At 45.8% G+C, this 27,944-nt stretch overlaps 1 protein-coding gene across 2 annotated transcripts in view; it reads right to left on the bottom strand.

The window, feature by feature from the left end:
- STPG1 (sperm tail PG-rich repeat containing 1) overlaps nucleotides 1–27,944 on the bottom strand; it is a 221,110-nt gene that overhangs the window by 57,883 nt on the left and 135,283 nt on the right. The window lies entirely within an intron of this gene.

Here is a 27,944-nt window from a genome sequence, read left to right as displayed (position 1 = left end):
TAGCTGGTTCTGCTCGGTGCTGGTTTCACGAATGTGTGGGGGGGGGCTACACTTTTTTTTTTTTTACCCCACTCTATGGGGGGGGGGGAATGAAAGGCTGGTTGTGCCTCCCCAGCCACCGACCTCACCGCACGCCACTGGCGTTTATAGGTGTCAACTGACCGTTTTTAGGGAGTGTTTGCAAAAACGCAGGCGCGTCCAGGCATTTGCAGGGCGGGTGTCTGACGTCAATTCCAGGACCAAAAAGACTGAAGTGATCGCAAGAGCTGAGTAAGTCCAGAGCTACTCAGAAACTGCAAAAACGTTTTTTTTTCCCATCCAGCTGGGCTGCACACGCGTTCGCACACTTGCAAAGCGAAAATACACTCCCCCGTAGGCAGTGACTATGCGTTTGCACTGCTGCTAAAAGTAGCTAACGAGCGATCAAATCGGAATGACCCCCTAGGGTTTGCCCAACTGCTAACAAATTTGTTGCTGTGATCAACTCTGAATTAGGCCCAGTGTTCAAATGGAGGCACTACGGTATGGCACTTACTTGACCCCTAGTCCCCACAAGTTTGTTTGTTTTTTCACTATCCTTTGTCCAATTTCAACATTTGGTTTACTTTTCACTAGTTTCTCTCTATCCTCCCTCTCTCTATGGTGTGTCTGCTGCCCAGCTTTTCCTAGTGATTTAACTTTTTTTAGAGTGTCTCTTCGAGCTAATGCTTCAGTGTCTTTTGTCTATTTTACCCTTTATCTTATTTTTTCCAGTGTTTCTCTCTGATGTAGTGAATAGATGGGTCAGGGGTGTAGTGATGGGTATGGAGGATATATAGAGGTGGGTATAGAGGGGTCAGTAGTGCAGTGAATAGAGGGATTAATGATGTAGTGTAGGGTAGAGAAGGGTCAGTAATATAGTGCAGGGTCTAGAGGTGTCAGTGATGTAGTGTAGGCTATAGGGGGTTCAGGCAGTGGTGTCGAGAGAGGGGGGGGGGGTACAAATTACCCAGACCCAGGTCTGATGGAGGGACCCAGTGAGGGCCCAGTGGTTGCCTGGGCCCCCTTCCCCGGCAGCAGAGGCGTAACTAAGGGGGGTTTAGCAGGGCACGTGCCCTTGGTGCCTTGGCAGGCCCAGCAGAGGGGGTGCCGCCGGCGGCCAGGGCATCATGCCCACCCGCCCCTACTATTGCTCTGCCTCCGTCCCGCTGCAATGTGAGGGGAGGAGAGCGCAGCGTCTCTCCTGCCCCTCAATGTGCTCACTGCTCAGTGTGAGTGTCTATCTGGTCTCCGGCAGCGTTAGCCAATCAGAGCTTGCGGACCGGCTCCTGGTTGGCTGCCGGTCCGCGAGCTCTGACTGGCTAACGAACCGGCGCCACATTTAAGATAGCCGCCGCCAGAGACCGGACTTCATGGACCGTTGAGGGGCAGGGGAGGTACTGCGCTGCCCTCTCCTCCCCTCACATAGCAGAGGCCAGAGGCAGTGGTGACAGTGAGATGGTGTCCAGGTTGATGTAAGCAGCAGCCGGGGGGGTCATGTATCTGGTACTTTGAGGCAATGTGTATCTGGCACTGTGGGGCACTATGTATCCGGCATTGTGGGGCACTGTGTATCCGGCATTGTGGGGCACTGTGTATCCGGCACTGTGGGGCACTGTGTATCTGGCACTGTGCGGCACTGTGTATCTGGCACTGTGGGGCACTGTGTATCTGGCACTGTGGGGCACTGTGTATCTGGCACTGTGTGGCAATTGTGTATCTGGCACTGTGGGGCAATTGTGTATCTGGCACTGTGGGGCAATTGTGTATCTGGCACTGTGTACTGTGTAAATAGGAGACTCAGCGTGCATACTGTGTAAAAAGGGAACTCTGCATGCGTACTGTGTAAAAAGGGGACTCTGCATGTGTACTGTGTAAAAAGGGGACTCTGCATGTGTACTGTGTAAAAAGGGGACTCTGCGTGCGTACTGTGCAAAAATTTAATGAAGGTGTGCTGAGAGACGACACAAGGGGTAGGTGATAGTGTGCTGAGAGGCGATCAGGGATGTAGTGTAAGGTATAGAGGAGTCAGTGATGTAGTGTAGGGTATACTGGGGTCAGTGATATAGTGTAGGGTATAGAGGGGACAGTGATATAGTGTAGTGTATAGAGGGGTCAGTGATGTAGTGTATAGAGAGGTCAGTGATGTAGTGTATAGAGGGACCAGTGATGCACAGTAGTATATAGAGAGGTCAGTGATGTAGTGTATAGAGGGGTCAGTGATGTACTGTAGTGTATAGAGGGGTCAGTGATGTAGTGTATAGAGGGGTCAGTGATGTACTGTAGTGTATAGAGGGGTCAGTGATGTAGTGTAGGGTATAGAGGGTTCAGGAATGTAGTGTAAGGTATGGAGTAGTCAGTGATGTAGTGTAGGGTATATTTGGCTCATTGATAGGGTAGAGAGGGGACAGTGATATAGTGTAGTGTATAGAGGGGTCAGTGATGTAGTGTATAAAGGGGTCACTGATGTACTGTATTTTATAGAGAGGTCAGTGATGTAGTGTATAAAGGGATCAGTGATGTAGTGTATAGAGGGGTCAGTGCTGTAGTGTATAGAGGGATCAGTGATGTTGTGTATAGAGGGGTCACTTATGTAGTGTATAGATGGGTCAGTGATGTACTGTACTGTATAGAGGGGTCAGTGATGTAGTGTATAGAGGGATCAGTGATGTACTGTAGTGTATATAGGGGTCAGTGATGTAGTGTATAGAGGGGTCAGTGATGTACTGCAGTGTATAGAGGGGTCAGTGATGTAGTGTAGGATATAGAGGGTTCAGGGATGTAGTGTAAGGTATGGAGGAGTCAGTGATGTAGTGTAAGGTATATTTGGCTCATTGATAGTGTAGAGAGGGGACAGTGATATAGTGTAGTGTATAGAGGGGTCAGTGATGTAGTGTATAAAGGGGTCACTGATGTACTGTATTGTATAGAGAGGTCAGTGATGTAGTGTATAAAGGGATCAGTAATGTAGTGTATAGAGGGGTCAGTGCTGTAGTGTATAGAGGGATCAGTGATGTTGTGTATAGAGGGGTCACTTATGTAGTGTATAGATGGGTCAGTGATGTACTGTAGTGTATAGAGGGGTCAGTGATGTAGTGTATAGAGCAGGCATTCCCAACCACGGTCCTCAAGGCACACCAACAGTGCAGGTTTTAGTGATATCCAGGCTTCAGCACAGGTGACTTAATTAGTAGCTCAGTTATTTTGATTTAACCATCTGTGCTGCAGCCTGGATATCACTAAAACCTGCACTGTTGGTGTGCCTTGAGGACCGTGGTTGGGAATGCCTGGTATAGAGGGATCAGTGATGCACTGTAGTGTATAGAGGGGTCAGTGATGTAGTGTATAGAGGGGTCAGTGATGTACTGCAGTGTATAGAGAGGTCAGTGATGTAGTGTAGGGTATAGAGGGTTCATTGATGTAGTGTAAGGTATGGAGGAGTCAGTGATGTAGTGTAAGGTATATTTGGCTCATTGATAGGGTAGAGAGGGGACAGTGATATAGTGTAGTGTATAGAGGGGTCAGTGATGTAGTGTATAAAGGGGACACTGATGTACTGTATTGTATAGAGAGGTCAGTGATGTAGTGTATAAAGGGATCAGTGATGTAGTGTATAGAGGGGTCAGTGCTGTAGTGTATAGAGGGATCAGTGATGTTGTGTATAGAGGGGTCACTTATGTTGTGTATAGATGGGTCAGTGATGTACTGTAGTGTATAGAGGGGTCAGTGATGTAGTGTATAGAGGGATCAGTGATGCACTGTAGTGTATAGAGGGATCAGTGATGCACTGTAGTGTATAGAGGGGTCAGTGATGTAGTGTATAGAGGGGTCAGTGATGTACTGCAGTGTATAGAGGGGTCAGTGATGTAGTGTATAGAGGGGTCAGTGATGTACTGTAGTATATAGAGGGTAAGTGATGTAGTGTAGGGTATAGAGGGTTTAGGGATGTAGTGTAAGGTATAGAGGAGTCAGTGATGTAGTGTAGTGTATAGAGGGGTCAGTGATGTAGTGTATAGAGGGGTCAGTGATGTACTGTAGTGTATAGAGGGGTCAGTGATGTAGTGTATAGAGGGGTCAGTGATGTAGTGTGGGGTACTGCAGTTCTGCTGACTTGGGATGGTGGCCATCTTGTGGCTTTTGACTGGCTGCTCATAGTTCTGACAGGCTCCGCCTCCTGTCAGGACACTGAGCGGCCAGCCAGAAGCCACACATGGCCACTTCAGTCAGCAGCACTGCAGTCAGAGACATGCAGGTGATGGCCAAATGGTATTAGTTCCCTCAGCGCACTGCACCACATGACACTGACTTGACCCCCCCCTCACCCACGACGGCGTGCATATTTGCACACTGTGTTGCTGCACTTGAATCAAATAAAAAAATTCCTAAATGACAGGGAGGGCACGTGTCTTGGTAACCCGAGAACCCCCTCCCCCCCCCCCCTCCGCCCCCCGAATCCTCCTACTGTCATTTTAATTTAAGCGCTTGCAATTTCCAGTTAGGAATATGGTTTTGTTTAGTTTTTTGAGAATTTATTTATTGAATTTTTCAATATACAACAAAAGAAGCACAGTCCAATGTATTTATCCAATCATTCCATACAGAAATTACCCAAATTAAATTATCCTTCGAAATACACAAACTTAGCATCATAAAAGAAAGCGGACAGGACAAAGACAAGGGAGCGGAAGGGAAAAATAAACACAATGAATAGGTTACATTACAGTAGGGGAATGCCCCCGGTAGGAGCTAACCATGGTGAACCATAAGGCCCCAGGAAACCCACACTTGAGTACATAAATACTCAAAGAGAGCTAATCTGCTGGAAGGAAGTCCAGTTCAAGGAATCAAAAATACTCAAGATATGGGTCTGGGGTGGTTTCTCCAGAATTTCAATATATGGTCAATGTATGGACCCCATTTTCTATAGAAGGGAGGAACATTTTTATCCAAGTCAGAGAGGGTAGATTGTCGTTCAAAATACACAGTATTATTCACCTTAGTCAATAGATGTTCCAGTCTAGGGGCAGTTTTATAAATCCACTGAGTTAAAATAGTATTCTTTCCCAAAGTGAGGAATACATACAGAAAGGGACGCAGATATTGGGAAGCCAAAGGCAGGCCCCAGTCAGTAAACTGGAGACCCAATAAAGCTGCAGGTGAGAGGGGTCCCCTAAGATTGAATTTAGAATTTATAAACCGTAACACTTTGTTCCAGAATTGTTTCACTTTAGGGCAATGCCAAAAAGTGTGCATCAGCAAGGCATTAGGTGCAGTACATTTAGGGCAGCATCCAGATTCCAACGACACTATGCGACCTCTCTGACCCGGTGATATATATGCATGATGTAGAAATTTAACATGGATTTCCTGAAGGTTAGAGGAGTGAAGGACTTTTAAAATGTGAAATAAGGGGCATAAAAATTCAACAATAGAGGATTGTAAGGATAAGTCAGACGTCCACTTGACATACATGGAATGCCACACTTTCTCAACCCTCGTAGGGAGCAAATCCCATTAGAGCGATTGGGTTTTGAAAGGTAATTTAAAGAGATGAGTAAGAATAGACAATAAAGGGTCTAAACCCTAGGGGTGCTACCAACGCCGGGGGCAAAGACTGTACATAGTGTTGGACTTGGAGATACATGAAGAATTCTGAACGGAGTACACCATACCTCTTTACAAGCTCAGTAAAGGAGAGTAAAGTACCACCTGGATCAAATACATCTTTAATACAGCTGATTCCTTTTGTCCGCCAATGCGTAAGTTTGGAATTATCCATAGCAAGTGAGAAACATGGATTCCCAATAAGGGGGATAAATGTTGAATATTCAGGGTTTCTACTAAGAGCCTTATTAAAAGCTTTCCAGGCTAAATAGGTGTCCCAAAACAGCAAGTTATTTCGCACCTAGGATGGCATGGATGGGACCGGTGTATGCAACAGTGCTCTCAAGTCATAGGGATGTACTAAGCCTGTTCAATAAAATAATTTGAGTATACGGATTTCATCAGCAGCCAATCTGAAATACAGTATAACGAAAGGCTACTGCCCTAGAAAACGATAGCAGGTCTGGGACTGCCAGACCACCGTCCACCCTTTTCAGTTTCAGTTTAGCAAGAGCTATTCTCGGTTTTTTATTTGCCCACAAGAATTTTGTAAAACGTTTATCACACAAGGAAAGGTCAGTTTTAGTGAGTTTAAAAGGTAGCATTTGAAGCAAATAAGAAATCTTCAGGAATATAATAGTTTTGAGGACTACGGTACGGCCTAGTAAGAACAAAGGTAAAGGGGGGAATTCAAATGTTTGAAAAGTTGGTTGGGTGTCTGTTTTTTCCTGTCTATTAGATAGGAAAAAACAGACAACCAACTGACTTTTCAAACAATTTAATCTCCCCCATAGTGTTTCAAGACGTAAGAACGAGGGAAATATTATTCAGAATCGGTGCATAGTTTACATTATATAGGTCAGACAATTTAGTCGGAATAAACACTCCCAGGTATTTCAACTTGGTAGTATTCAAAGAAAACAGAGAGAAGGGGTGAAGAGGCTAAGTGGGTAGCCGCCGAAGTAAGCGGAAGAAGTTCTGATTTAGTCGTGTTAACTTGGTAACCCGCAAATAAACGGTATAAATGTATTTTGTCCATGACAGCAGGGATAGAAACCACAGCTTTGGAAGCAAAAAGTAACATGTCGTCCACAAACAGGCTTACTTTTAGTTTATGTTCTGCAATTGTGACGATTCCAAAGAATGAGGAGAGGTTACATAAGGCAGTCTCTAGGGGTTCAATCGCGAATAACATGGGAGATAGGGGACAACATTGTATAGTACCCCACCCTAATAGCACAGGGTAGAAGAGGAAACCATTACATAAAATATGAGAACTGGGGGCAGAATATAAAGCCTGCAGGACACTGGTCAGACCCGGCGGGAACACAACCCTCGCCAGTGTGGTGTACAAATGATCCCAACTCACCAGATCAAAAGCCTTTTCGGCATCTAAAGATAAAATAAAGTGCAGATCTGGGTTCCTGGAGGAGTCCAACCAATGCACTGCCGCTAAAACCTTGCGAATATTACCCATAGAGTGTCTCCCAGTAATAAAGCCTGTTTGATCTGGGTGGACTACCGTAGGCAACATCATTTTCAATCTGTCCGCAATAATTTTAGTGAGTAATTTGTAATCTACATTTAACAGGGATACTGGCCTGTAGGATCCTGGAAGGTGTGGGACCTTACCAGGCTTGGGAAGGAGGCGGATAATAGCATCGCTTAAATACAGTGGAACTTTATGAGATAGCAAAATGGCATTAAATACTGACTTCAGAGGAAGCACCAGTTTAGGCAATAGTAATTGATAATATTCCCTTGATAGGCCGTCGGGGCCCGGAGATTTAAGTGATTAAGCTGTTTAATGGCTGTATCCACTTCTAAGGTGGTAATAGGTGAGCAGATAGTAGCCGCCATGGATGCCACTAATTGTGGGGGGTAATTGAATTCCAGAATGACAATTTACTGTAGCATCCTCATCAATAGGAGGGGAGTTATACAACTTTGTATAAAACTCGGTAAGGACTTGCGCTATAACTTTAGAAGTGGAGGCTAAAGTATTATCTGGGTGTTTGAGTGGTTGTATAAGTGAGACTGGAGAGGCTTCCTTCAACAAGTTGGAGAGGAGTCTGCCCATTTTATTACCAAAATGGTAAAACCTGTTATTTTTATAAAAAGTGTGTTTATCACCGAGGGAGGTCATAACTAGAGATGAGCGCCTGAAATTTTTTGGGTTTTGTGTTTTGGTTTTGGGTTCGGTTCCGCGGCCGTGTTTTGGGTTCGAACGCGTTTTGGCAAAACCTCACCGAATTATTTTTGTCGGATTCGGGTGTGTTTTGGATTCGGGTGTTTTTTTCCAAAAACACTAAAAAACAGCTTAAATCATAGAATTTGGGGGTCATTTTGATCCCAAAGTATTATTAACCTCAAAAACCATAATTTACACTCATTTTCAGTCTATTCTGAATACCTCACACCTCACAATATTATTTTTAGTCCTAAAATTTGCACCGAGGTCGCTGTGTGAGTAAGATAAGCGACCCTAGTGGCCGACACAAACACCGGGCCCATCTAGGAGTGGCACTGCAGTGTCACGCAGGATGTCCCTTCCAAAAAACCCTCCCCAAACAGCACATGACGCAAAGAAAAAAAGAGGCGCAATGAGGTAGCTGTGTGAGTAAGATTAGCGACCCTAGTGGCCGACACAAACACCGGGCCCATCTAGGAGTGGCACTGCAGTGTCACGCAGGATGGCCCTTCCAAAAAACCCTCCCCAAACAGCACATGACGCAAAGAAAAAAAGAGGCGCAATGAGGTAGCTGACTGTGTGAGTAAGATTAGCGACCCTAGTGGCCGACACAAACACCGGGCCCATCTAGGAGTGGCACTGCAGTGTCACGCAGGATGGCCCTTCCAAAAAACCCTCCCCAAACAGCACATGACGCAAAGAAAAAAAGAGGCGCAATGAGGTAGCTGACTGTGTGAGTAAGATTAGCGACCCTAGTGGCCGACACAAACACCGGGCCCATTTAGGAGTGGCACTGCAGTGTCACGCAGGATGTCCCTTCCAAAAAACCCTCCCCAATCAGCACATGATGCAAAGAAAAAGAAAAGAAAAAAGAGGTGCAAGATGGAATTATCCTTGGGCCCTCCCACCCACCCTTATGTTGTATAAACAAAACAGGACATGCACACTTTAACCAACCCATCATTTCAGTGACAGGGTCTGCCACACGACTGTGACTGATATGACGGGTTGGTTTGGACCCCCCCCAAAAAAGAAGCAATTAATCTCTCCTTGCACAAACTGGCTCTACAGAGGCAAGATGTCCACCTCATCTTCACCCTCCGATATATCACCGTGTACATCCCCCTCCTCACAGATTATCAATTCGTCCCCACTGGAATCCACCATCTCAGCTCCCTGTGTACTTTGTGGAGGCAATTGCTGCTGGTCAATGTCTCCGCGGAGGAATTGATTATAATTCATTTTAATGAACATCATCTTCTCCACATTTTCTGGATGTAACCTCGTACGCCGATTGCTGACAAGGTGAGCGGCGGCACTAAACACTCTTTCGGAGTACACACTTGTGGGAGGGCAACTTAGGTAGAATAAAGCCAGTTTGTGCAAGGGCCTCCAAATTGCCTCTTTTTCCTGCCAGTATAAGTACGGACTGTGTGACGTGCCTACTTGGATGCGGTCACTCATATAATCCTCCACCATTCTATCAATGTTGAGAGAATCATATGCAGTGACAGTAGACGACATGTCCGTAATCGTTGTCAGGTCCTTCAGTCCGGACCAGATGTCAGCATCAGCAGTCGCTCCAGACTGCCCTGCATCACCGCCAGCGGGTGGGCTCGGAATTCTGAGCCTTTTCCTCGCACCCCCAGTTGCGGGAGAATGTGAAGGAGGAGATGTTGACAGGTCGCGTTCCGCTTGACTTGACAATTTTGTCACCAGCAGGTCTTTCAACCCCAGCAGACCTGTGTCTGCCGGAAAGAGAGATCCAAGGTAGGCTTTAAATCTAGGATCGAGCACGGTGGCCAAAATGTAGTGCTCTGATTTCAACAGATTGACCACCCGTGAATCCTTGTTAAGCGAATTAAGGGCTGCATCCACAAGTCCCACATGCCTAGCGGAATCGCTCCCTTTTAGCTCCTTCTTCAATGCCTCCAGCTTCTTCTGCAAAAGCCTGATGAGGGGAATGACCTGACTCAGGCTGGCAGTGTCTGAACTGACTTCACGTGTGGCAAGTTCAAAGGGCATCAGAACCTTGCACAACGTTGAAATCATTCTCCACTGCACTTGAGACAGGTGCATTCCATCTCCTATATCGTGCTCAATTGTATAGGCTTGAATGGCCTTTTGCTGCTCCTCCAACCTCTGAAGCATATAGAGGGTTGAATTCCACCTCGTTACCACTTCTTGCTTCAGATGATGGCAGGGCAGGTTCAGTAGTTTTTGGTGGTGCTCCAGTCTTCTGTACGTGGTGCCTGTACGCCGAAAGTGTCCCGCAATTTTTCTGGCCACCGACAGCATCTCTTGCACGCCCCTGTCGTTTTTTAAAAAATTCTGCACCACCAAATTCAAGGTATGTGCAAAACATGGGACGTGCTGGAATTTGCCCATATTTAATGCACACACAATATTGCTGGCGTTGTCCGATGCCACAAATCCACAGGAGAGTCCAATTGGGGTAAGCCATTCCGCGATGATCTTCCTCAGTTGCCGTAAGAGGTTTTCAGCTGTGTGCGTATTCTGGAAAGCGGTGATACAAAGCGTAGCCTGCCTAGGAAAGAGTTGGCGTTTGCGAGATGCTGCTACTGGTGCCGCCGCTGCTGTTCTTGCGGCGGGAGTCCATACATCTACCCAGTGGGCTGTCACAGTCATATAGTCCTGACCCTGCCCTGCTCCACTTGTCCACATGTCCGTGGTTAAGTGGACATTGGGTACAACTGCATTTTTTAGGAGACTGGTGAGTCTTTTTCTGACGTCCGTGTACATTCTCGGTATCGCCTGCCTAGAGAAGTGGAACCTAGATGGTATTTGGTAACGGGGGCACACTGCCTCAATAAATTGTCTAGTTCCCTGTGAACTAACGGCGGATACCGGACGCACGTCTAACACCAACATAGTTGTCAAGGACTCAGTTATCCGCTTTGCAGTAGGATGACTGCTGTGATATTTCATCTTCCTCGCAAAGGACTGTTGAACAGTCAATTGCTTACTGGAAGTAGTACAAGTGGGCTTACGACTTCCCCTCTGGGATGACCATCGACTCCCAGCGGCAACAACAGCAGCGCCAGCAGCAGTAGGCGTTACACGCAAGGATGCATCGGAGGAATCCCAGGCAGGAGAGGACTCGTCAGACTTGCCAGTGACATGGCCTGCAGGACTATTGGCATTCCTGGGGAAGGAGGAAATTGACACTGAGGGAGTTGGTGGGGTGGTTTGCGTGAGCTTGGTTACAAGAGGAAGGGATTTACTGGTCAGTGGACTGCTTCCGCTGTCACCCAAAGTTTTTGAACTTGTCACTGACTTATTATGAATGCGCTGCAGGTGACGTATAAGGGAGGATGTTCCGAGGTGGTTAACGTCCTTACCCCTACTTATTACAGCTTGACAAAGGGAACACACGGCTTGACACCTGTTGTCCGCATTTCTGGTGAAATACCTCCACACCGAAGAGCTGATTTTTTTGGTATTTTCACCTGGCATGTCAACGGCCATATTCCTCCCACGGACAACAGGTGTCTCCCCGGGTGCCTGACTTAAACAAACCACCTCACCATCAGAATCCTCCTGGTCAATTTCCTCCCCAGCGCCAGCAACACCCATATCCTCCTCATCCTGGTGTACTTCAACACTGACATCTTCAATCTGACTATCAGGAACTGGACTGCGGGTGCTCCTTCCAGCACTTGCAGGGGGCGTGCAAATGGTGGAAGGCGCATGCTCTTCACGTCCAGTGTTGGGAAGGTCAGGCATCGCAACCGACACAATTGGACTCTCCTTGGGGATTTGGGATTTCAAAGAACGCACAGTTCTTTGCGGTGCTTTTGCCAGCTTGAGTCTTTTCAGTTTTCTAGCGAGAGGCTGAGTGCTTCCATCCTCATGTGAAGCTGAACCACTAGCCATGAACATAGGCCAGGGCCTCAGCCGTTCCTTGCCACTCCGTGTGGTAAATGGCATATTGGCAAGTTTACGCTTCTCCGACAATTTTATTTTAGGTTTTGGAGTCCTTTTTTTACTGATATTTGGTGTTTTGGTTTTGACATGCTCTGTACTATGCCATTGGGCATCGGCCTTGGCAGACGACGTTGCTGGCATTTCATCGTCTCGGCCATGACTAGTGGCAGCAGCTTCAGCACGAGGTGGAAGTGGATCTTGATCTTTCCCTAATTTTGGAACCTCAACATTTTTGTTCTCCATATTTTAATAGGCACAACTAAAAGGCACCTCAGGTAAACAATGCAGATGGATGGATTGGATACTAGTATACAATTATGGACGGGCTGCCGAGTGCCGACACAGAGGTAGCCACAGCCGTGAACTACCGCACTGTACTGTGTCTGCTGCTAATATATAGACTGGTTGATAAAGAGATAGTATACTCGTAACTAGTATGTATGTATAAAGAAAGAAAAAAAAACCACGGTTAGGTCACTGGTATATACAATTATGGACGGGCTGCCGAGTGCCGACACAGAGGTAGCCACAGCCGTGAACTACCGCACTGTACTGTGTCTGCTGCTAATATATAGACTGGTTGATAAAGAGATAGTATACTCGTAACTAGTATGTATGTATAAAGAAAGAAAAAAAAACCACGGTTAGGTCACTGGTATATACAATTATGGACGGGCTGCCGAGTGCCGACACAGAGGTAGCCACAGCCGTGAACTACCGCACTGTACTGTGTCTGCTGCTAATATATAGACTGGTTGATAAAGAGATAGTATACTCGTAACTAGTATGTATGTATAAAGAAAGAAAAAAAAACCACGGTTAGGTCACTGGTATATACAATTATGGACGGGCTGCGGAGTGCCGACACAGAGGTAGCCACAGCCGTGAACTACCGCACTGTACTGTGTCTGCTGCTAATATATAGACTGGTTGATAAAGAGATAGTATACTCGTAACTAGTATGTATGTATAAAGAAAGAAAAAAAAACCACGGTTAGGTGGTATATACAATTATGGACGGGCTGCTGAGTGCCGACACAGAGGTAGCCACAGCCGTGAACTACCGCACTGTACTGTGTCTGCTGCTAATATATAGACTGGTTGATAAAGAGATAGTATACTCGTAACTAGTATGTATGTATAAAGAAAGAAAAAAAAACCACGGTTAGGTCACTGGTATATACAATTATGGACGGGCTGCCGAGTGCCGACACAGAGGTAGCCACAGCCGTGAACTACCGCACTGTACACTGGTTGATAAAGAGATAGTAGTATACTCGTAACAACTAGTATGACGACGGTATAAAGAATGAAAAAAAAACCACGGTTAGGTGGTATATAATACAATTATGGTTGGACGGACTGCCTGCCGAGTGCCGACACAGAGGTAGCCACAGCCGTGAACTACCGCACTGTACACTGGTTGATAAAGAGATAGTAGTATACTCGTAACAACTAGTATGACGACGGTATAAAGAATGAAAAAAAAACCACGGTTAGGTGGTATATAATACAATTATGGTTGGACGGACTGCCTGCCGAGTGCCGACACAGAGGTAGCCACAGCCGTGAACTACCGCACTGTACACTGGTTGATAAAGAGATAGTAGTATACTCGTAACAACTAGTATGACGACGGTATAAAGAACGAAAAAAAAACCACGGTTAGGTGGTATATATTATAATACAATTATGGATGGACGGACTGCCTGCCGAGTTCCGACACAGAGGTAGCCACAGCCGTGAACTACCGCACTGTACACTGGTTGATAAAGAGATAGTAGTATACTCGTAACAACTAGTATGACGACGGTATAAAGAACGAAAAAAAAAACACGGTTAGGTGGTATATATTATAATACAATTATGGATGGACGGACTGCCTGCCGAGTTCCGACACAGAGGTAGCCACAGCCGTGAACTACCGCACTGTACACTGGTTGATAAAGAGATAGTAGTATACTCGTAACAACTAGTATGACTATGACGACGGTATAAAGAAAGAAAAAAAAAACCACGGTTAGGTGGTATATAATACAATTATGGATGGACGGACTGCCTGCCGAGTGCCGACACAGAGGTAGCCACAGCCGTGAACTACCGCACTGTACTGTGTCTGCTGCTAATATAGACTGGTTGATAAAGAGATAGTATACAATACTACTAATATACTGGTGGTCAGGCACTGGTCACCACTAGTCACACTGGCAGTGGCACTCCTGCAGCAAAAGTGTGCACTGTTTAATTTTAATATAATATTATTTATCATGTACTCCTGGCTCCTGCTATAACAACCTGCAGTGCTCCCCAGTCTCCCCCACAATTATAAGCTTTATATACAATACATTGATGTGCAGCACACTGGGCTGAGCAGTGCACACAGACTGAGTCACTGTGTGACTGTGTATCGTTTTTTTCAGGCAGAGAACGGATATATTAAATAAAACAAACAACTGCACTGTCTCTGGTGGTCACTGGTCACTGTGGTCGTCAGTCACTAAACTCTGTCTGCACTCTGCACTCTCTTCTAATCTACAGTATCACAGCAATCTCTCTCTCTCTCTCTCTTCTAAATCTAATCTAAATGGAGCGGACGCCAGCCACGTCCTCTCCCTATCAATCTCAATGCACGTGTGAAAATGGCGGCGACGCGCGGCTCCTTATATAGAATCCGAGTCTCGCGATAGAATCCGAGCCTCGCGAGAATCCGACAGCGTCATGATGACGTTCGGGCGCGCTCGGGTTAACCGAGCAAGGCGGGAAGATCCGAGTCGCTCGGACCCGTGAAAAAAAAAGTGAAGTTCGTGCGGGTTCGGATTCAAAGAAACCGAACCCGCTCATCTCTAGTCATAACCGCATCAAATGCAACCTTGACATCGAGGTAACTACGTTTGGAAAAAGAGGAGAGGGTGACTCTTTAAATTTCTCGTAAGACTGCTTTAGAGGCCTGCCAGAAAGTCAACGGGTCAGTCTGAGCCATATGTGCATTATCATTATTGTATTCATCCCATAACACCGCTAACTCTTTGTGAAAATCTAAAGAGAATGAAAAGTCGGTTGGAAAATGCCAGCGCTTATAAGCACCCACATCTAGCCTGGAGGAGATAGAAACCCAGACAACAGAATGATCCGAAAGTGCCATTGGCCCTATGGCGGAGTCAATAGCACTAACAACTAGGGAATCAGACAATAACACACAATCTATTCTAGAGAGAGTATGTTGAGCCGCAGAGAGGTAGGTGTACTCCTTGTCAATGGGGTGGAGAAATCTCCAGATGTCGGTCACATTGAGCTGCCACTCTATACATACGGAATACCCAGTGTAGGAAGAAAGCAAGTACGGGAAGAGGAGGAAAAATCCATATACTTTGAGGAAAATATATTAAAATCACCCCCAGCTATCAGGGGAGAGAAGAAAAAGAATAAAGTTTTGCTAACAATAATTGAAAACATTTCTTTGAGTATACATTAGGAGCATAGACTGAGCATAAGACATAACTAGTGGTTAATATGTCAACCTCTAGGATAATAAATCGTCCCTCAGGGTCTTTTATGGAAGAGATCATCTCCAGTTCCAGAGCATGTTCAGCCAAAAACAACACTCCTCTGGCTTTGGAGGAGAAGGGGGCGTCCGCCACCACTTTCCATCCCAACATACCAAGTTTCTGGGCCTCTGGGAAGAGAAGGTGAGTCTCCTGCATAAATATCACATCTAGACGCAATTTGTTAAGATATAACAACTATTTTTTTCTCTTGACTGGTGAATGTATACCGCCCACATTCCATGAACCAATTCGGAATACAGACATTATAGAACATTCAAGATATTATAGATTCCACCGGTAGAGTGAAGACCTGCTGTTGCCCCATCAGAAGAACCACAATCAGCTAGGGTAGTAATAAGAGAGAAATAACGTAACCCAAAATCAATAAAAGGTGACACAAAAGGAGGGGAGGGGATAGGGAGCATGAGACAAACATATAGAAACAAAAAGCAATAGAAGAAACTCAGGATAAGAGCATCTTCTAAAAAAACATACATACTGAATTCACGGCGTGAAGAATAGAACAGAGGAAGATAAGATTCTAGGAGCCCTAGAGGGTACAAACATCGTAACCTCACAACTGTAATAAAAATTTTCAAAGAAAATAAACCTGCAAGCAAACAGAGCAGTAGCAATAAGAATCAGTCCAGAGGAGTCTCATAACCAGGAGAAAACATGTGGGAGCAATATGGTATAGAGGCTTAGATCCAGAAAAGTCACATATATCAGCAACCAGCACTAGATAATAGCCTTCGTGTATAACAACAGGGCAATTATATGAGCAGTATCCAATAAGGAAGCCGGAGTGACATCCGAGTAGTAGGAGAATTGCATATAGGGTGGAGAGGTATTCAGCCCAAATCAGCAGTAGCTGAGGAATCTTCATCTGCGAGGAAGGCCTCTGCATCTTCTGGGGTATTAAAGTCCTGAAACGTATTACCATCAAAGATCCGCAGTCTTGCTGGGTGAAGGAGGGCGAATTTCCGGCCTGCGGCTACTAGTTTAGAACAGGTTGGAGAAAAGGCAATCTCGTCAGCTCTGGGGAGTAATCTTGAAACAGAAGCAATTTAGCCCCTTCCCACAACAGATCTTTTTTACGGTGAGATGCCGACCATAGGGCCTCCTTGTGAAGGAAGTTCAGAAATTTAAACAATAATGCACGTGGACTGGTATCAGAATTGGAGGGTCTGGTAGGGCCAGTTCTGTGGGCCCATTCAATAACTAAGTCTGTACAGACTTCTTTTATATCTAATAACTCAGGAAGGGTATGACGGAGAAAACGGTATAAAGAAGGATACGGACCGATTTGGGTAAGCCAATCAGATGCAAGTTGTTTCTATTGTCTAGGTCGTCAAGCTTCGCTTAGACTTGGTAATCTGATTTTTGGAGTTTTACTGTAGACTCTTTCAAATCAGCAATATCTTGAAAATTGGAGCCCATTGTTTGCTCTATGTGAACCACATGTTTTGTTAGCTGCTTATATTGACTTTTAATATCCAGCACTACTTGCTGCAATGCTGAAGCCTGAGTCTGAGCTTGTTCCTGCAGTAAAGGCTGTACTGTTTCTTTAACAGCTTTAACAATGTCCCCATAGGAGAGAGTAGACCCAGCGGGTGTGAGGGGGATAGTATCAGGACCCGAGGGCTTAGGAAGCCGGTTGTGTACCTGTGTCTCCATGTGAGCTGCAGGCTCTGAAGTTCTGGGAGCCGTTGCTGCGGCGGCCATCTTAGATGTGGCGCTTCGGTCACTATCGTGTTTGAAGCAGGGAGGCTTTCCAGACATGCCTACGGCCAGAAATCGCTCCATAAATATGGGAGGAGACGCCGGGGAGGCTGGGGCACAGTTGAGGTACTAGCGGGGACGCCCAGACGCGCGATGAGCAGGGTATGAGGTGGCGGGCACCGGAGCTGACAGGGAGCGCGTCTACTCCATGTGCTGCCAAACCCAGAGTCAGGAATATGTTTTTAAATGACAATATACAAAGCACATGGCCAGTCCTTTAATGTCATCGGTGTGGACTTGCGCAGTGAGGTCTTCTCACATGGTCAGTCTCTCCCACATTGGTGATGCCACCAATCAAATCATACTCATAACAGATGACATTAATAAGAAACACAATGTGGTTTACAGTGAGGTATTTACATACTGAAGGAACTGGTAAACAGACGATCTCAAGACAGACGAGTGGAAGAAAAAAAATATGTATCATTGAATACAATGAATAAACACTCAACAACGACAGCTAGGCACTGCTAGTATGTGTATCTGATTGCGGACGCAGCGGAAGGAGTATAGTGCATACTATAAAATTATACATAGCAACTGATTGGTTGCCATGGGCAACTTCTCCACTGGCTCACTTCTCCACACTTTTCACTGCTCCATCAATAGACCTCAAAAAAAATAAAGGGAACACTAAAATAACACATCCTAGATCTGAGTGAATGAAATATTCTTAGTAAATACTTTGTGTTTTTCCACTTTAATTATGAGTGTGACTCCAAATCCAGACCTCCATGGGTTAATAAATTTGATTTCCATTGATAATTTTTGTGTGATTTTGTTGTCAGCACATTCAACTATGTAAAGAACAAAGTATTTAATAAGAATATTTCAGTCATTCAGATCTAGGATGTGTTATTTTAGTGTTCCCTTTATTTTTTTGAGCAGTATATATATATATATATATATATATATATATATATATATATAGTCTAAACAGAAATAGTTTAACAACAGGGGGATTTTTTTGTACTTGCGTCTGAAAGGATGGTAAATTGTTGGCTATTACCCTAGGTTCAGGCTGGCCATATTAAAAGAAAAAAAAAATTGTATTTACTTTTCTGCTATAGCAATACTGTTATTAATAGAAGCACACAAATAATTACAATATAACCCACAAACAGTGCAATAATAAGAATTTACTCACCGGTAATTCTATTTCTCGTAGTCCGTAGTGGATGCTGGGAACTCCGTAAGGACCATGGGGAATAGACGGGCTCCGCAGGAGACTGGGCACTCTAAGAAAGAATTAGGACTACTGGTGTGCACTGGCTCCTCCCTCTATGCCCCTCCTCCAGACCTCAGTTAGGGAAACTGTGCCCGGAAGAGCTGACACAACAAGGAAAGGATTTGGAATCCCGGGTAAGACTCATACCAGCCACACCAATCACACCGTACAACTCGTGATACTATACGCAGTTAACAGTATGAATAACAACTGAGCCTCACGAACAGATGGCTCATAACAATAACCCTTTAGTTAGGCAATAACTATATACAAGTATTGCAGACAATCCGCACTTGGGATGGGCGCCCAGCATCCACTACGGACTACGAGAAATAGAATTACCGGTGAGTAAATTCTTATTTTCTCTGACGTCCTAGTGGATGCTGGGAACTCCGTAAGGACCATGGGGATTATACCAAACCTCCCAAACGGGCGGGAGAGTGCGGATGACTCTGCAGCACCGAATGAGCAAACTCAAGGTCCTCCTCAGCCAGGGTATCAAATTTGTAGAATTTTGCAAACGTGTTTGATCCCGACCAGGTAGCAGCTCGGCAAAGTTGTAAAGCCGAGACCCCTCGGGGAGCCGCCCAAGAAGAGCCCACGTTCCTCATGGAATGGGCCTTTACTGATTTAGGATGCGGCAGTCCAGCCGCAGAATCTGCAAGTTGAATCGTGGAGCAGATCCAGCGAGCAATAGTCTGCTTAGAAGCAGGAGCACCCAGCTTGTTGAGTGCATGCCGGATAAACAGCGAGTCAGTCTTTCTGACTCTAGCCGTCCTGGAAACATAGATTTTCAGGGCCCGGACTACGTCCAGCAACTTAGAGGCCTCCAAGTCCCGAGTAGCCGCAGGCACCACAATAGGCTGGTTCAAATGAAACGCTGATACCACCTTAGGGAGGAATTGGGGACGCGTCCTCAATTCTGCTCTGTCCATATGGAAGATCAGATAAGGGCTTTTACAGGACAAAGCCGCCAATTCTGACACCCGCCTAGCCGAAGCCAAGGCCAAAAGCATGACCACTTTCCACGTGAGATATTTTAATTCCACGGTCTGAAGTGGCTCAAACCAATGTGATTTTAGGAAATCCAACACAACGTTGAGATCCCAAGGTGCCACTGGGGGCACAAAAGGGGGCTGAATATGCAGCACTCCCTTAACAAACGTCTGAACTTCAGGCAGTGAAGCCAGTTCTTTTTGAAAGAAAATAGACAGCGCCGAAATCTGGACTTTAATGGAACCCAATTTTAGGCCCATAGTCACTCCTGACTGTAGGAAGTGCAGAAATCGACCCAGCTGAAATTCTTCTGTGGGGGCCTTCATAGCCTCACACCAAGCAACATATTTTCGCCATATGCGGTGATAATGCTTTGCTGTCACATCTTTCCTAGCTTTTATCAGCGTAGGGATGACTTCAACCGGAATGCCCTTTTCCATCAGGATCTGGCGTTCAACCGCCATGCCGTCAAACGCAGCCGCGGTAAGTCTTGGAACAGACAGGGCCCCTGCTGTAGCAGGTCCTGTCTGAGAGGCAGAGGCCAAGGGTCCTCTGAGATCATTTCTTGCAGTTCCGGGTACCAAGTCCTTCTTGGCCAATCCGGAACGATGAGTATAGTTCTTACTCCTCTTTTTCTTATTATCCTCAGCACCTTTGGTATGAGAGGAAGAGGAGGGAACACATAAACCGACTGGTACACCCACGGTGTCACTAGAGCGTCCACAGCTATCGCCTGAGGGTCCCTTGACCTGGCGCAATATCTTTTTAGCTTTTTGTTTAGGCGGGACGCCATCATGTCCACCTGTAGCCTTTCCCAACGGTTTACAATCAGTTGGAAGACTTCTGGATGAAGTCCCCACTCTCCCGGGTGGAGGTCGTGCATGCTGAGGAAGTCTGCTTCCCAGTTGTCCACTCCCGGAATGAACACTGCTGACAGTGCTATCACGTGATTTTCCGCCCATCGGAGAATCCTTGTGGCTTCTGCCATCACCATCCTGCTTCTTGTGCCGCCCTGTCGGTTTACATGGGCGACCGCCATGATGTTGTCTGACTGAATCAGCACCGGCTGGTTTTGAAGCAGGGGTCTTGCCTGACTTAGGGCATTGTAAATGGCCCTTAGTTCCAGAATATTTATGTGTAGGGAAGCCTCCTGACTCGACCATTGTCCTTGGAAGTTTCTTCCCTGCGTGACTGCCCCCCAACCTCGGAGGCTTGCATCCGTGGTCACCAGGACCCAGTCCTGTATGCCGAATCTGCGGCCCTCTAGAAGATGAGCACTCTGCAGCCACCACAGCAGAGACACCCTGGCCCTCGGGGACAGGGTGATCAGCCGATGCATCTGAAGATGCGATCCGGACAACTTGTCTAACAGATCCCACTGAAAGATCCTTGCATGGAACCTGCCGAATGGAATTGCTTCGTAAGAAGCTACCATCTTTCCCAGGACTCGCGTGCAGTGATGCACCGACACCTGTTTTGGTTTTAGGAGGTCTCTGACCAGAGATGACAACTCCTTGGCCTTCTCCTCCGGGAGAAACACCTTCTTCTGTTCTGTGTCCAGAATCATACCCAGGAACAGCAGACGCGTCATAGGAACCAGCTGCGACTTTGGAATATTCAGAATCCAGCCGTGCTGTTGTAGCACTTCCTAAGATAGTGCTACTCCGACCAACAACTGCTCCCTGGACCTCGCCTTTATAGATCGTCCAAGTATGGGATAATTATAACTCCCTTCTTTCGAAGGAGTATCATCATTTCGGCCATTACCTTGGTAAATACCCTCGGTGCCGTGGACAGACCAAACGGCAACGTCTGGAATTGGTAATGGCAGTCTTGTACCACAAATCTGAGGTACACCTGGTGAGATGGGTAAATGGGGACATGCAGGTACGCATCCTTGATGTCCAGTGATACCATGTAATCCCCTTCTTCCAGGCTTGCAATAACCGCCCTGAGCGATTCCATTTTGAACTTGAACCTTCTTATATAAGTGTTCAAGGATTTTAAATTTAGAATGGGTCTCACCGAACCGTCTGGTTTCGGTACCACAAACATTGTGGATTAGTAACCCTGTCCCTGTTGAAGGAGGGGAACTTTTATTATCACCTGCTGGAGGAACAGCTTGTGAATTGCCGCCAGCACTACCTCCCTGTCCGGGGGAGTAGCTGGCAAGGCTGATTTGAGGTAAAGGCGAGGGGGAGACGTCTCGAATTCCAGCTTGTATCCCTGAGATACCACTTGTAGAACCCAGGGATCCACCTGTGAGCGAACCCACCGGTCGCTGAAGTTCCGGAGACGGGCCCCCACCGCACCTGGCTCCACCAGTGGAGCCCCAGCGTCATGCGGTGGATTTAGTGGAAGCAGGGGAGGATTTCTGTTCTTGGGAACTGGCTGTATGGTGCAGCTTTTTCCCTCTACCCCTGCCTCTGGGCAGAAAGGATGCGCCTTTAACCCGCTTGCCTTTCTGGGGCCGAAAGGACTGTACCTGATAATACGGTGCTTTCTTTGGCTGCGAGGGAACCTGGGGTAAAGATGTCGACTTCCCAGCTGTCGCTGTGGAAACGAGGTCCGAGAGACCATCCCCAAACAATTCCTCACCCTTGTAAGGCAAAACCTCCATGTGCCTTTTAGAATCCGCATCACCTGTCCACTGCCGAGTCCATAATACTCTCCTGGCAGAAATGGACATTGCATTTATTCTAGATGCCAGCCGGCAAATATCCCTCTGTGCATCTCTCATGTATAAGACTACGTCTTTAATATGCTCTATGGTTAGCAATATAGTGTCCCTGTCAAGGGAATCAATATTATCAGATAGGGAATCAGACCACGCTGCTGCAGCACTGCACATCCATGCTGAAGCAATAGCAGGTCTCAGTATAGTACCTGAGTGTGTATATATACAGACTTCAGGATAGCCTCCTGCTTTCTATCCGCAGGCTCCTTTAAGGCGGCCGTATCCTGAGACGGTAGTGCCACCTTTTTTGACAAGCGTGTGAGCGCTTTATCCACCCTTGGGGATGTCTCCCAACGTACCCTGTCCTCTGGCGGGAAAGGGTACGCCATTAGTAACTTTTTAGAAATCACTAGTTTTTTATCAGGGGAAGCCCACGCTTCTTCACACACTTCATTTAACTCATCTGAAGGGGGAAAAACCACTGGTTGCTTTTTCTCCCCAAACATAATACCCTTTTTAGTGGTACTTGGGTTAATGTCAGAAATGTGCAACACATTTTTCATTGCCGTAATCATGCAACGGATAGCCTTAGTGGAATGTACATTAGTCTCGTCGTCGTCGACACTGGAGTCAGACTCCGTGTCGACATCTGTGTCTGCCATCTGAGGTAGCGGGCGTTTTTGAGCCCCTGATGGCCTTTGAGACGCCTGGGCAGGCACGGGCTGAGAAGCCGGCTGTCCCACGGCTGTTACGTCATCCAGCCTTTTATGTAAGGAGTTGACACTGTCGGTTAATACCTTCCACATATCCATCCACTCTGGTGTCGACCCCGCAGGGGGTGACATCACATTTATCGGCACCTGCTCCGCCTCCACATAAGCCTCCTCATAAAACATGTCGACACAGCCGTACCGACACACCGCACACACACAGGGAATGCTCTGACTGAGGACAGGACCCCACAAAGTCCTTTGGGGAGACAGAGAGAGAGTATGCCAGCACACACCACAGCGCTATATAAACAGGGATTTACACTACACAAAGTGATTTTCTCTATAGCAGCTATAATACACAGTATTGCGCCTAAATTTAGTGCCCCCCCTCTCTTTTTTACCCTATTGAGCCTGGAAACTGCAGGGGAGAGCCTGGGGAGCGTCCTTCCAGCGGAGCTGTGAAGAGGAAATGGCGCCAGTGTGCTGAGGGAGATAGCCCCGCCCCTTTTTCGGCGGGCTTCTCCCGCTCTTTATATTAATATTATGGCAGGGGATTTTTACACATATATAGTTTATTAGACTATATATTATGTGTTTTTTGCCATTTTAAGGTAATCTAATTGCAGCCCAGGGCGCCCCCCCCAGCGCCCTGCACCCATCAGTGACCGGAGTATGTGGTGTGCATGGGGAGCAATGGCGCACAGCTGCAGTGCTGTGCGCTACCTTAATGAAGACCGGAGTCTTCAACCGCCGATTTCCAGGACGTTCTTCTTGGTTCTGGCTCTGCAAGGGGGACGGCGGCGCGGCTCCGGGACCAGACGACCGAGGCTGGGCCTGTGTTCGATCCCTCTGGAGCTAATGGTGTCCAGTAGCCTAGAAGCCCAAGCTAGCTGCAAGCAGGTAGGTTCGCTTCTCTCCCCTAAGTCCCTCGTAGCAGTGAGTCTGTTGCCAGCAGATCTCACTGAAAATAAAAAACCTAATAAATACTTTCTTTACTAAGAGCTCAGGAGAGCCCCTAGTGTGCAACCAGCTCGAGCCTCGCACAGATTCTAACTGAGGTCTGGAGGAGGGGCATAGAGGGAGGAGCCAGTGCACACCAGTAGTCCTAATTATTTCTTAGAGTGCCTAGTCTCCTGCGGAGCCCGTCTATTCCCCATGGTCCTTACGGAGTTCCCAGCATCCACTAGGACGTCAGAGAAATAATCAAAAATAAATAAGTGCGTGACGGATAACATTAGCATTATATAAATTGATAACAGTGGCGAAACTACTGGTGTAGGAAGTGCAACTGCTATGGGGCCAGAGCTGCTTCCAGGGCCCGCTGCTCCCCCTGCACCAAGTCATGGGCTCCCTAAACCCAGTCATAGACTGCCTCCAAGGCCCGCCGCTACCCCTTCACCCTCGCCCATAGTCAGAACGGCCGCAGATAGCACCCCCTTCCCCTGCAGGTTGGAGCCACATGGAGGATGTAGTGGGGGGTGCGGGGGCCTTACGTGGCTGGCTCTGAGTCTCAGCTGCAGAGCAGTCACCAGTGCTGCAATTCACAGGTATTTAATGGGCGGGACCTAATTAAGTGAAGTCCCCACCCCCATCAGAAACCTCTGCTGTATTCAGGACAGGTAATGTATCTTCTGCTCGTTCCCCCGCCCTATCTCCCCCTGACACTCTCTCTCTTGCTCCTCTCTCTCTCTCTTTCCCTGACACTCTCACTCACTCTCTCTCTCTGACACTGTCTCTCTCTCTCCCTGATACTGCCCCCCTCTCTCTCTCTCCCTCACTCCCTGACACTGTCTCTTCCTGATACTGCCCCTCTCTCTCTCTTTGATACTGCCTCTCTCTCCCTCTCCCTCACACTCTCTCTCTCTCTCTCCCTGACACTGTCTCACTCTCTCCTTCCCTGACACTGTCTTTCTAATATGTAGGATAGAGAAAAGAAGAATCTTTTTGGGGGGCACTCATGCATAAGGAAAAATGTACAGTATTTACCATACCAACTTAGCTTTTAATATGAGTATCAAATAAAATATATAGCCCCAAAGTTAACGGGTTACTGGAAATTCCTGAAACACATATAATAAAATCCAAAGACATTGCCGGAAATATGGCCTCGGCGGCTAACCAGTTACATTGGTTTATTTAAAATGACTAGGACATATGCCCCCCCTCCCCCTCAGTGCACCCACTAAACCCATGTCTGCCCACAGATCCTACAATCTGAAAGGCAATACAATAATTAGAATGTACAAGAACTAATAAACCATAACCAAAAATATGTATAATTGAATAAAATGAATAAGCACTCAACAACAACGGCTAGGCACTGCTAGTATGTATATCTAATTGCGGACGCATCGGGAGGAGGCCTCCAACATGCTGGGAGGCCTTGCCCTGTGCTGCTGCATATACAGTGATCTGCATTCATCTCTGAATAAGGTCCTTAGTTTGTGACATTTTAGAATTTTCTTCTGACACGTCATTTATGAATGAGGACAACAGATACATCTCTGACCTTATCTCCCTTTACACTCCCACCCGTCCTCTTCGCTCTGCTAATGCACGCCGACTCTCCTGCCTACGGATTACTTCCTCCCACTCCTACCTCCAAGATTTTTCACGTGCTGCACCACTTCTCTGGAATTCCCTACCTCTCCCCCTCAGACTCTCCACCTCTCTACAAAACTTCAAACGGGCTCTCAGGACCCACTTCCTCACCAAACCCAGACAAATCTCATCCTAACCCTCTGTTCTACGCTCTCTATGTACCCCATCTGTGTCACCCCTGTCTGTCTACCCCTCCCCTTTAGAATGTAAGCTCTCACGAGCAGGGCCCTCTTCCCTCATGTGCTTATCCTTTCTTACTTTAATAATCTTCAACTGAACCAAATCCAGCAGTCTTCTGCCACCTGATACTTATTCCAGTGTCATCCGCTGATGTAACTATGTTCATTTACCCTCTACTTGTCCTATACTGTCATCAACTGTAAGTTGCTGTTTTCATGTTTGATTTTTTTTATGTACTCTGTAATTGGGCGCTGCAGAACCCTTGTGGCGCCATATAAATAAAGGATAATAATAATAATAATAGTTTTGCCTTGTACAAACTGTCCTAGCCACAGTAGTGCACTTCTGAAAAAATGTCCTCAGCACTTCATCATTAATACAGCCTGCAGGTGTCACTGTTGTTGCTGCAAAAACGGCATTGTATATTGTATTAAAAAAGAAGAGTGCCAAAAAACATAATAATATTTCTAGTAAAACATTTGGCAAAGATCACTTCTTTTTGACTGTACATAGCATGTTCGCTAATCTATCCTGACACTTCCAGGTAAATAAAAATATTAATGCTAAAACATGACTACAAGCCTTCGGTAATGAAATAGTTAAGATTGTGTCAGTAAGAACATTATGTGCCTAAGCAGCATTCCTTCAAAGAATAAGCCATGTGTTCAAGCACTATCTTATACTGACATCTTCACGCATTCACACCCCTACGGCTATTGCAAGATCTACCAATGTGGAATGTGAACATTTAAGAATCACTCTTTGATATTATTAATGACCTCTTTATTGTCTGTGGATGAGAAAAATGCAAAACCTGTGATAAGGCAGTGTTTTACATGTGTCCCATGTAATGAGTCACATTTGAAACACCTGTCCTGTTTTAAGTATAATGCTCTTGTGTATCATGACAAATACAACACAGAAACACAATGGTGGATATTTTTGAAATCTTTTGCAAAGATAACAATGTGTTTTTGTCCATAGCAACCAGACAGATACAATTCAGAACAAAAGCAAAGGATGGACTGTGTGCTATGGCATCACCACCAGCAATTTTCATTAATGTAACAGTTGCTTGTTGACTGATAAATCAATAATAAATGTCCACCATCAAAATGTTGATGCAAAAAAAAAAGATGACTTCAGATATGTCCAGACATTGCCATATGTATAATATGTGGAAATTAATGTGTCATTATCTGGAGTCAGAATCGGATGCAGTTTCTTTTTAAAAGATAGGCAGAAGGAAGTTTACCTAGATTCAAGAACAGTCGGAGCTTTGGAACACAGTGAAGGGATCAATGTAAAATAATTGAAGCAAAGGTGATGTCGAGGACAAGTTGGTGACAGTACACAAGTTGACGATTCCAGGAAACAAAGAGCAGCAACTACAGTACAGTACAGTATATCACTGACAAGGAGGAAATGACAGGCCATGATTATGTACAAGTCAGGGGATGCAGCTAGAACTTGCTACCAGTCAAAAGTACAGTTAAGGGTAAATTTGCGTCTGTTTTTACCTCTATAAAATGTTTTTATAACGGGCAACAGTTATTATTTCATGGCTATATAAATGGTACTCACACCATAAAATAATAAGTGTTACTTACCAATGTCATAAAAACTGTTTTTTTGTATGAAAGGTGGGGAAAATCTTTATTTTAAAGTAAAAATGTCAGGACTTGCTTCGGACCTTTGCAAACCAGCGCCTAAATTTGAAAAGTTTTCGAGTAGCTTTTGAAAGGCATTTGAAAGTTTTCATTTAACTTAATAGGGCCAATAACTACATGTAATTTTGGGGGCTAAAAAAAAGGTTACCGCATAATCTACTTTTTCATTAGTTTTATACACCCTAAATTGAACTAAAGTCAATTTCAATTAAAAATTATTCCTTTTTTTATTTTTTTATTTTTGGAATTGCCACTTAAATTACCCAAAATCAAATTTTTTGTTTTGCATTTTTTGGCACTTTTATGGGGTTCAGGAAGGTCTCCCTACTTTTTCATGCTCTTCTCTCAGGTCACATTTTGCAACTTCCGTGATTTGTAACTGAATCTCACATTTTTTGGGTATGTGCATTTGTGCAAAGTCTGCGAGTTTCATGAAACAAACTCGCATTAACAGACTCAAACCTCATTGGATAGAGCCCTTGGTATATTATTTAGCACTTAGGCTGTGTATAGCCATAGAGAAAAGAGAAGGAGCTGTCCAACAGCCAGAACGGGCTGGGTATGGGAGTTTTTTCAGTTACATTTAATTGTTGAACCGGACAATTTATCCTGCCATAATAACTCAGCCAGTCAGCAGAGATAGTGTATTGATCTTGCATATTAAAGAGTAAACTGAAGTTCATTACAAGTTACAATATAATGAAAAATTCTTGATTTGATATTTTGGTATCAGACAATGCAGCGATGTAACTTTCAGACATAGGCCCTCATTCTGAGTTGTTCGCTCGCTA

This window comes from Pseudophryne corroboree, chromosome 2, assembly GCF_028390025.1.
Source record: "Pseudophryne corroboree isolate aPseCor3 chromosome 2, aPseCor3.hap2, whole genome shotgun sequence".
Lineage (NCBI taxonomy): Eukaryota > Metazoa > Chordata > Amphibia > Anura > Myobatrachidae > Pseudophryne > Pseudophryne corroboree.
This window is presented reverse-complemented; position numbering and strand designations above follow the sequence as displayed.